Source organism: Crocuta crocuta, unplaced genomic scaffold (genome assembly GCF_008692635.1).
Source record: "Crocuta crocuta isolate KB4526 unplaced genomic scaffold, BGI_CrCroc_1.0 scaffold70, whole genome shotgun sequence".
Classification (NCBI taxonomy): Eukaryota; Metazoa; Chordata; class Mammalia; order Carnivora; family Hyaenidae; genus Crocuta; species Crocuta crocuta.
Genome location: NW_027528417.1, coordinates 19,749,289 through 19,760,693, shown reverse-complemented (window position 1 = coordinate 19,760,693; position 11,405 = coordinate 19,749,289). Strand labels below are relative to the sequence as shown.

The following is an 11,405-nucleotide window of genomic DNA, read 5'->3' as shown; positions in this document are numbered from 1 at the left end:
AACAGAGATAGAACAAATGTTTGAATACCCTTCCTTGACAAGACTCTGGGCTTTCCTGTGAGAATAAAATACACATTTACAGTAAGTTTAGCTCTGAGGGTACAATTTAAAGCTCTTGTCCATCAGCATATCATCGTGGATGGATGTGACACATGCGTAATATGGAGCTTATTGGAGCACTTTTGGAAAGAGCAGGGCAGTCTTTGCACTGCAGTGGGGGAGTTTACAATTTTAAGGATGTTTTCTATTCAATGAGAAACAACACCGACTCAAAGTAAGTTGGCAAATCCGTGTTCAGAATCTCTGTTGTCACTCTAATGTTCAGGAATGGTTAAGGAAGGAGAGAGAATCTCAAGGTCACTGGGAATAGTCTTTAGAGTATTCTTATAGGGCTTATCTGTGCTCACATGCCTAATTTTTTTCCAAGTGTAAAGAATGGCCACTTGCTTGAGACAGGCCCAGTGCCATCCTTTATTCAAGTTCCTTTATACTCCTCTTTTTAAAGAAGCTGTCAAGTTCTTTTTCTGCAGCTGACAGAAAAGGCCAAATCTGTGGTACAGGAAAGGAGGCGCAAAAAGAAACTTTTTTGTGTTGATGTTTTACTAAGTGAGCTAAGGAGAATTTTAGAATCATGTAATTTACTCTGGAGGCATTTACTGTACATAGCTATAGTGATGGTAATTTCTTTCATTGTTGAAGTGAAAAGATAACCATCAATCAGTTGTCAATTGGTCAATTGCAGAAGTGATGAAAAGAAACTGGTAGGAACAATCACTTCTGTGGCTACCTAGACCATTTGTAGGCTTAAGAAAACTGTGGGAACTGGATTGCATTATAAAAGGGATTGGACCAGATTTTCAAAAAGGTTAACAGGCATAACTTCCTTGTAAAGAGTGGCTTTGCAGTTATACGTAATCAAGAAATGCATTTTTTAATGAAAAATTAAAAAGTTATGGGGTTAAAAAAGTAAAAATTTCATTTTCTCAAACTATGTATCAGGTTAAGGAAGCTCAAAAAACCTTGAATTTCAGTGTGCTCTTAATGGAAGAAATAAATATAACTTACAGTAACCCAACATATGTATTTTAGAATAAGTTAGTGAAAATTACTTGGTATTCATGCCTTAGTCCCAATATTGGGCATTTTAAAATAAATAACTTGCCAAGTATTTGTCGTAAGAAATTGGAAGTCCAGATTAATTTTGAATTGTATCAAGCAAACATGTACAAATAATTTTTAAAATGTATGGCAGCTCACATAAAGGCTAAGATAAGTTTAAAAATCATCAACTTGCATAAAAGGCAAATGACACTTTGAGATTTAGTGTTATAAGCAAGATTTCATTTTAATTCATCCTATTTTCCTAAGAGTAGCAATGTTATTGATTTATTCTGAGAGAGTTCCCCCCCACACAGTGATTTTTTTTTTTTTACTGTGGTAGGTAATAAAAAGGATTACAGGCCCCCAGAAGGATGAGATATCATCAGTTTGTAATCCAGCCCATGGTTTCCTAGATACCGTATTGTCTATTCTGTTCCGCTATGTGAAAAATGTTGAATATCAACAATGGGTTTCAGTGCTGTATTGTTGAGTTTTGTATGAACTAATCTAGCTTCACTAAGAAAAAAAAAAGAAAAGAAAAGAAAAGAAAGAAAGAAGAAAAAAAAGAAAAAAAAGAACCACAGCTTTGGACAAAAGTCTATAGCCCGTGCATTTGAAACTCCCCTTGCACAAGGGCTGACTGTAGCTGGGGGAAGACAGTTCACTCATTTGCGCTCTCCTTTCATACAGTCAGCTGGGCCCTCTTCTCAGGTGTAGATCACCTATTATCAGTTCACCTGTTTTGATTCTCTGATGAGGAAAATCCCAGGACTTATCAGCCAGGATAGGCCTCATTTACAAGACAGCTCTGTTCAGTGTTTGGAAGGTAAGCTATTTGCACAACTTCTCTGCTGTAGTGTGCTGGCCTAGCTCTAGAACTTTGCAGCATATCACCTCTTTTTAACTTTTACTTTTTCTTCTCTTTTCTTTTTTTGGAGAAAGAAAGCCTGACAGGTTTCTCTGGAAAAGTGGCCATCCATGGAATGAATGAAATGTTCCCTTTCTATTCCAGTAAGTAATTGACTTGTAACTAAAAATTGAACTGGCTGCTATGTCAACTGCAATGTGAGCTGCTGCTGGCACAGGTGTTGCTTACTCTTTAGCCTGGAAAGAAAAGGGGCTTAACCTGTGATTAAATTTCAAGTCAATTGACCTCAACATGATAGTCCATAATTCTCCCTTGCCTACCGAATGGCCTGAGTTCTCGTGTTGACCCTGATTCTGGCACCTGTGTTTGTAATGTTTGGTGTAGCTAAAGCTAGAGTTGCTCTTTTGGTTAGAAATAAAGTGGGTGGAGAACAGTTCTAAGTAAATAACAGGATGGTCAGCCGACTAAGTCTTTAATCCAGTACTCAGTGTGTTCTATTTTTTTTCAATGCAGTAACTTTAAGTTCATGTAAATTATTTTTCAAACTTTTATTTTTTAAAGTATGGATTCATGGACAACACTTTTATTACTAGGGACACACAGTAAATCCAAATCAGTGAATTAAACCAAGCAAAAGATGTGAGAATTTTGATGCTAAGGGGCTTTCAAATGCGTTTTGGTTATGTAACCGACCATTGGCTTTCTAAATATGCTTTGCACTTTAATGATTTTTTAGCCCTAGGAATGAAATAGCAGCACTGTTTTGCCCAGCTTCTGTATATAAAATGAAAGACTGTTGAACTTGAGCAAAATGACCCAATTTGAGTTTGGGAGACAAACCTATTCCTACTTCCTAAAAGCAAACTAAAAATCAGTGACATCTAAAATTACCATTTGTACTGGAAGCTATTCTCCATTCATTTTATGTAAAATGGTCGCACGCTAAAAATTGGTCTGTGAGATGAGAGCAGTCACAGACTGTTGTTCTTTCTTCCTCACTTCCTTTTTAACCTGAGAATTAGAAGAAAATGCTGATGATGCTTGCTTAACCCTGCTTTTAGTGCCAGGCTGTGACCAGCTCGCTGTGAAACCATTTCTGACCCTCTGCTTGCAGTGGTGAGCTTGAATTTTTCCCCTTCCTTGCCCATCACTGTCAGTCAATTATAGGATTGAACTGAACCAGAAAATCTGGTACAGTCTGGTAATTAGTACAAAGGGTTTCCAGTCTAGTGTAAAGACGGAGATGCAAGAGCCCCAGCAGTCACAGAAATCATTTTGATTGGCCATGGACACTGCCTTTTAGTGCTGCTCGGTGACTTCCTAAAGATATTGCCTCCTACCCTACAGGTCTTGTCCTTCAAGTACATTATGGACCTTTTTTAAAGTTGTCTGTGTGTATGTGTGTGTGTGAGGGCATGCATGTGTGTGTGCGTGTGTGTGTGTTTCTTTTTTTAGATCCAACTTCTCCCATTTTTAGTCTGTCATTTTTGCCTATCAAACAGACACATTTTGACTTGCCCAACAAAGAACCAAGTTATCAACACTCACAGAAACTGACGTTTTTAATTCAGGCTTCATTATGTCTTTGAATTATGACAGTGAAGTACAAAGACATTTTAAGGGTTTTTTCATTATTATTTTTTTAACCCAGCATTGGGATGTTTATCTTTCTTTAGTATTCATATTTCCTTCTCTACCTTTATTCTCAGTGATATATAATTAGCATTATCAAAACCATCAGCTATTATCCTTTATGACTTTTGACCTTTGTTTTTTTTGACTATGTCTCAAACTAGCATTCTCTAAAATAAGTAAAAACTCCTTGAGAAATTTTAATGAAATATTGTAGGGTTGTAAAAACAATCATTTAAAATGGGAATCCCCTTTGAACAGAAACAATGAAATAATTTAAAACGTGAAGCTCTTTTAAACATGACTAGGCAAATAATGGATTATATGATAAAACTATAGCAACGAGATAAATTTCAGAAAAAATTATTTTGTAAACGAAACTCGCGTTTGATGATAAGTGCAATTTTATAGTCTATATTTTATCACACATTTTTAACCACTACTTTGCAGTTCTTGGCTTATAATATCAATGCTATTTGGGGGTAAATTATATTTTTTTGCAGAAGCAAACATCCTCTTTGATTACAGATTATAGTCACTCATTAGTCACACTTTAGATACAATGAAAGCATTTGGTAGCTTGTCAATGTAGCAAATGCCTGCCCCAAAAGATAGATATATGTGTATTTAAGGGCAAGTTTAATTTCTGACACCCTGTACAAAATTGCAAAAGCAACAGTGCCCAAAATAACAGCAGCAAAAGAAAGCACACTGTTTTTTATTTCCACAGATGCTATCTTTAGAACAATCTGCATGAGGATTTTAGTTGTGATGCATGTGTGTTGGGAATCTTCTAACGGACTCTTTATTTACCCACATGTTAATATAGCTTTAAATATCTGCTTTATCCAATGTACAGTCTTAACAAAAGTAGTTATATTACCACGTCTGGGACTGATTTTTACATGTCTGACTTTGCTATTAAATTTCAAGAAGGTTAATATTGCTTTTGTAACCCTGTCATGAGTAATGCATTTTCCCAGTAAACATGTCATAATTTTAAAGGCTGCTCAAGAAGGAGTGTTTTTGTTGAAATAGTTTTGCATTCATTTCTCTATTGTTTCATAACCAGAATATAGCGTAATGCTTTGAAAAGAATACGCATATTTATGTAATTAACACTTTTTGTTTTTAGCAAAACCTTGCCCATTAAAAACTAATGGGTCTGAGAAAACCATATAAATGGGTAACTTTTCAGTGACAATATTTGCATTCAACTTTAATTTGCCATCAAGTCTATATCTTGAAATGTATCTGTAAAGTGACTGAGGGAAGAGTATATCCTGGTAATAATTTTTCTATTTTATTTTTCAATCTAAAATAAATGTTGACATTCAAAAGGTGCTCCTCACATGTAGTATGGCAGGGCTCTATATTCTATAAACAGCTGAATTCTCTGTATAAAATTAGAGGCTTTAATATGGACATATAAATATTCTTTTCCACCTCAGTCTAAACTCCTAGTGGCAGAAGTAAGACTTGGAAAGAATCCTAAAGGTTATTAGACTTGTGGTTTTCAAACTGTGTTCCCTTGAACTCTTAGGCTCTTTGGGGATGCTCAGGGCCATGGGAGAGGGGAGACCAGCTAGCCTCCTACCTCTTGAGACCACAGCATCTCTGCTTTCATCTGCTGTGACTATTAGAGCCCCATGGAAGAAAGGAATCTCATGTTGGAGGCAAAAAAGTAAACCATTGTTGACTGAAGTCATCTCATAAGTAAGGGTTTACTTAGAGTAGCACATTGAGTCAGTGACAATGTCAGTTTTGCAACCCAGTCTCTTGTCTCTTGGTCCCAAACTCACTCTACTAAACTACGGTAAACTTTCCCCATACAGTCACATGTCTTTTCGAGTAGTCATCCAAGACTGTGTTACTAAATACACACTAAGAAACCCATAGTCCCATGTTCAAAGTCAAGATGCTACTGAGGGTACGGTATCTAGGGGGTCAATGCAATTGAGCAGCGTGTTGTAAACCAAAATCAAACCCTTTAATTTTAATACTGTGAGGTTTGGGTGCACTACTGCAGCCCTTAGGTAAAATATTGATTCACTAATTACTTAGTAAAGTAATATTTAGGGAGTATCTTTTAAATTTTCAGTTGTGGTAAAAAAAATACATGACATAAAATTGACCATCTTAACTGTTTTTAAGTATAAAGTTCAATAGTGTTAACCATATTCACACTGTTGTGCCTGGGGCTATCTTTCTCAGGGGAAAAAAAAATTCTTAGGATTTAAATCCAAAAGAAAGAGAATTAAAGAATGTAAAGCTGAATTAAGATGCCGCTTTCCCCAAGACATGTGTTATGGAATCCTATTCCCATAAGCTGTGCCAGGTAAAAGAGTAACACGGTCAAATAATTTTTGGAGGTGTATCATCCCTCCTCTCTGAGAAATTCAGTGAAAATTTGTATTTTAAAAACTGTGAGAAATCAGCTTGTAAAAATCTCTTTGAGTTTTATGTAATATAGGGTATCCCAAGCTAATTTGCCATAGACTCTCCCTCATCTTTTTAAGGGAAAAAATCGAATTTTATCTTGCACAGCTAATATTTTGTAAAACACACTTTGGAAATTCTCCTCTAATAGAACTTTTGCAGATTAAAAAAATAAAAGAGAGAGAAAGACCTGGAAGGCAATGTTTGTGTTATTTGTTAACTGGCTCTGATTTACCAATTCTTTATTCTCATCTTATGAGTAGGATATTAATGGATATCCCAGTAGTTTGATCATTCAATAAATATTTAGGCACAATGTTAAGTGCTGGGAATACAGTAATGGGTAAATCAAGCAGGGCTCCTTACTTTACAGAGTTTACAATCCCGGTGCTTAAAAAGGAAAAAGGAAGTACAGGGAGCAAAAGCAATATTTGCTGTTTCTGGCACTCAGCTTATCTGGGTATGTTTGTTTTGTTTTCCTTAATTCTAAAAAGAGAAAAGTGGGCAGGAGAGGCACAGGCAGAGCAAGCAGAATGCCAGTCCAGAAGTTTACAGTTTGCTCTTTGAATAGAGATATCCCATATTTTCTTGAGATCTACTTATGCATCAGCAATTAGATCAACAGTAATTTACTAGTAATCCAAAGATGGGCTTCTGTTATTTAGAAAAAAGGAGTTAGCACAGAAATGAAGGAAAGAAAAGAAAGCAAGGGAAGAAGGAGCGAAAGAAAACAGTGTTTTCTTGGTCTCTTCTGGTGTAATTCCTTAGCTATTGATGTTACTTACCTTTCTTACAAGAAAATTTCCTTCAAGTGTCAACCGAAGACTGTTTGGTCAACAATCTGAATATCATCATTATTTTTCTAATAATTCAGAGAGTATCTCTCTATCAGATTCAGCTCTTGGTAGTAACCATGGGTCCTACCTCTGTCAGGAAATATTTTCTCTAATTAGCTATCCAACCTTCTCCCTCAGACTCTGGCCTTTACACTGGGGAATCTGTGCCTTCATGTGGGCAGCAGGTGTCTCCTAAGCAAAGGGAAAGACCAGCCCATAGGCGTAGACATTGCTTGGTTCTCCAGAACTGTCCCATCCCTAGCACACCTCTACAGAAAAATTGGACACAGTCCTGCCAAAAGATACTCCTGAAAGGTTCAAGAAAAGGCCCACCTTCTTTCAGTTCCCTCATGTCCCATTTTCTTGTATGGAGTGAGTGACTTGAGGGGTAATACCTGTATATATCACTTGAAAAGAAAGAAATGTTGCAGGTTCCTGGCCTTTGGTCACAGAGATTTGGAAAGAAGAAAAGGGTGCAAATTTGAAAAGAAAAAGAAAAGAGGCTTACAACTAAGAGAAAGAAGGAAGACCTCATGCCAGATATGCTTTCCTAGCTGCATGTGTGTCATTGATGTTTCACAGGTGATTCTCTAAGTCAGTCCTGACTTGAATCCTCTGGGGGACATTGCAACTTCATTTCACTATTTCTCGCCTGCTCCTTGTAGATTTTCCTTCAAAGAGAATAATGGGAGATGAAATGATTATCAGAATACTATGAGGAAAGGATTTATAAGAGAGTTTGGGATTTTCAAGTTAAAATTAAGCACTATGTTAATCTGTTTTCTTTTTCTAGTTAGCTGGGAATCAATTTTCCAATTTATTCTCCTCTCTGTCATTTGCCTATTGATAATATAATAGGTCATGCAGTACTTGTCCTTTTTATTCCTTTTAATTAACTTTTTAAAGTCATGTATGATTATTTGTATGGATTTCTAGTCTCTCTTCCCATCAAATTTGTTTGGCTTATTTTTTATTTACACACCACTACCCACTGCTGTGAATTAACAATAACAAAAAATCTGCACTCTTCCCTTCCACCTCTTGAACTGGAGAAACAGTTAGCTAATAAGAGGCTAAATGAGCCTTAGAGTATAGAGAAGCTGGAATCCTTAAATTATTTAAATTGAAAAATGGCTGGTTTTACAATCAGAAAAACTCAAGTGGACCATAAGCCCTACTTGATTGTCCCCTCCTTATCTGGATGATCTTGTAATGACAGCTGGAGTTATCTGCCATCAGCATCACTGTCCACAAAAGCTTCTACTCTCTGCTCAACTCTTCAGCAGCCCTGGGGAGCTGGAGCTGTTTCAGGGGAGAGGGCCCTAGAGGATTGGAAACTTTATTAAAATGCAAAGCTGTCTCTAGTGACATAAAAGCCCCATAAAAAGTGATGGATCTAAGACCACAGGGCCAGAAATGATCTACAGAATGAAAAACTGAGATTTCATATACTGACACCAAAAAGCTAGGGTCAGTATAAAAGAAAAAGCAATGTGAAATAAACAGCAGTGTAACATAAAGAGCAAGAGACAGAGGGAAAGGAAAATATAATATTTCAACATGAGTAGTGCAAGGAAGGCCATGTGTCAAACTAGCCCTTGCAGAATTCTGTCTCAGGATGCAGCCCTCTGGAATGTATTATGGGAAGTCAGGAGAATTGGCTGCTTTGAAAGGTGAATGAAGCACCCCCCAAATATTCCTGATTGTCTCTTGGTAAGCAATTCATTCTTGAACTATCATCCGTGAATTTTCTGACACTCTTTGTTACTAATGGTATTAGTAGTAATAAGATAGTAATAGGAACTCCTCACACTTTGGCTTGAAGTCTGAAAATGGCCCTTCATTTCATTTGCCACATAACCATGAGGAATCTAACACTTTGTCCATTTAACTTAAAGGACTTGATTTTTTTAATTCACTAACAAGTTGAAATGTTGAAATGAAAATTGAAGCACTAAAACTGTAACAATTAAGTAATTTGTTATAAACAAGGAAATTAAGGAAAATTAAAAACAAGGTTCAATTTCACTTTGAGTATACTGAGCTCTCCATAAACCCCTCTTCTTTTATTTTGCATTCAAAATTCCTTAGTAGAGATGCACCTGGGTGGCTCAGTCAGTTAAGCATCCAACTCTTGATTTTGGTTCAGGTCATGATCTGGAGGTTCGTTTTATCTGTGCCAATAGCACAGGGCCTGCTTGGGATTCTCTGTCTCCTTCTCTGCCCCTCCCCGGCTCATTCTCTCTCTCTCTCTCTTTCTCTCTCTCTCTCTCTCTCGTTCAAAGTAAATTTAAAAAACCCCAAAAAACAAAATTCTTTGTAGGGTCTCATGACACTGGAATTGAAAATGTCCACGAATGAAATTGGCAAGCAATTTCATCAATCTGCGAAAATCACTCTAAGCCCAAGAAATCATAAATAATTTTCAAAATACTTCAGAACTCGTAAAAACCAAGGTAGCATGTTCCCTTCTACACTTAACTGCTTTGAAAGCATTTCCTAGGAGAGATTTATTAGCATTACCATTACTACCATGACAACTACGCACAACCATTTACTGAGTGCTTACCATATTTCTACCTAGCCCTTCTCCCTTCTCCAACCCTCCTAATCAAGTCTCATTTTCCCTTCTGCTCTGGAACCTTGAAAGGAAAAAAAAGATCAAAGTGTTGGTCTAAATTACCCAGCTGTTAATTTCTCTTTGCTTGCAACTGGCAAGTTTGGTTAACAAATGAACAAAGCTAAATGAAGTACCCCGTTCCTTCATCTTCAGCAGAAGACATTAAAATTCCTGATTGGATCATAATTTTACTCTATGTTCAGAAGAATTACCCCAAATATGTAATACTTTTATCCTTATTTTCCCTAAAAATATTGTGTTTACACTTGACATGTTTATAAACTGATTTTTGTGATGAGAAAATATTGGTAGAATTACTTAAGATGTTTTTTCCATGTCCAGTTCAGAGATGGCTTAAAATGTGACCTTGTAAACAAGTTTCCTTCTCCAATATTAAAAAAAAAAAAAAAACACAAGGTCCTCTCTGTCCCCAAAAAAGAGACTGGGCACCAGAACACAGAGAGGCCCCTTTGTCCAGCTCTCCCCTCATCCCTATTAGTATGCACTGCTGCAAACTTGAGGCCCAGTGAGGAACTTCTTTGACTTGGGAGGTTGGTTTGTGCAAAACCCAACCTTTGTTCCTCAGGGACACTCATGTCAGATGATAGTCCCTCATGGGAATTGTAGATCCACCATGTTCTCTCATTTAGGACAGTGTACTGGAGTGCAAGCAAGTGACAGCAGTGCTATTATAAAGATAACCTTGAGCTTGCTCAGATTAATTCCTAAATAGGTTGTGTGGAAACCCTAGAGATTTATTACTATTTCACATTCCTTATAACATATCTCAGTCACAGCTGACCACGACACACCAGCCTCATGACACTGGAGTTGAAAAATACCCACTAATGAAACTGGCAACCAGACTGGCAGAACTAATCAATGATAAGAGAACCTTAGATCCCTGGAACTAAGCCAAAGTCCAAGAGGGCACCCCGAATCAATTCTGGTTCTTAGGAATTATCATGCAAATGGTAAGACAACATCATACTGCTTTACCCCTTTTGGTCTGGTGCCCCTCATACCAGATCAGCTCAACGGCCTCAAATTTATTGGGCAGGGCAGGACCAGGGAGTGTTTACATTAAACCAGGATTTAAATAAGCTTAAGATACCAAATACTGTTAACAACATGAAATTCATTTTATGTACCATGACTAAATTTCTTTTTATTGATTATATTATTTGCATGTGTTCATGTGGACTTTACATTGAAAACAAAATTATTTTTGTACAATAATTCTCAGTAGTTCAAAATGCAATGATTCTCTGGAGAGCTTTTTAAAAAGCCAAGACTGGGGGCACCTGGCTGGCTCAGTAGGAGGTGCATGCAACTCTTGATCTCAGAGTTGTGGCTTTCGAGCCCCCAGGTTGGGTGGAGAGATAACCTAAAATATAATTTTTTTTAAAAGTCCAATACTGAGACTATCCTGGACAAGTTAAATAAGAATCTGTGATAATGGGATCCAAGCATCAATATTTTAAAGGTCTAAAGATGATTCTAGCATGTAACCAAGGTTGAGAACCACTAGTCTAAGTAAGGGAGATGGCAGGAGAGGGAAATCAGTATAGGGAGATATTCAGAAATTGTGGTCATGCAGTTATAACTGGTGTTATTTAGATTTGTCAGCCCGGTACCCTAAGCGCTACGAGGGGCACTGGAGATGGGCCTCACACATCCCAGACAGTAGTTACTTCCAGCCTCTCTCTGTGCATCTGTGCTTGAAGCCTCTATCTCCATGAGTCAAGGGCAAAAGAAGTGGTGACTTCTCTATAGCTGCAGAATTCTCTCAATATTGATTCAGTAACACCTTTCTCTACTTCTCTCTTTTTAGTCAGGTAAAAGTAGAGCATCCTGGATCCACTACAAACTTCCTCAGAATAGACAGATTTAGACCGGAGTTAAAAAA

General features: G+C 37.1%; 1 long non-coding RNA gene across 1 annotated transcript in view; it reads left to right on the top strand.

Annotated features, from left to right (window-relative positions):
* The first annotated feature begins 1,668 nt into the window (after nt 1-1,668).
* The window catches only part of LOC144223647 (uncharacterized), a 122,327-nt gene continuing 112,590 nt past the window's right edge, over nt 1,669-11,405 (top strand). Inside the window, exons 1-2 of the long non-coding RNA XR_013332770.1 lie at nt 1,669-1,927; nt 2,044-2,112. This is a non-coding gene — a long non-coding RNA (uncharacterized LOC144223647). The remainder of the gene's footprint in view (nt 1,928-2,043; nt 2,113-11,405) is intronic.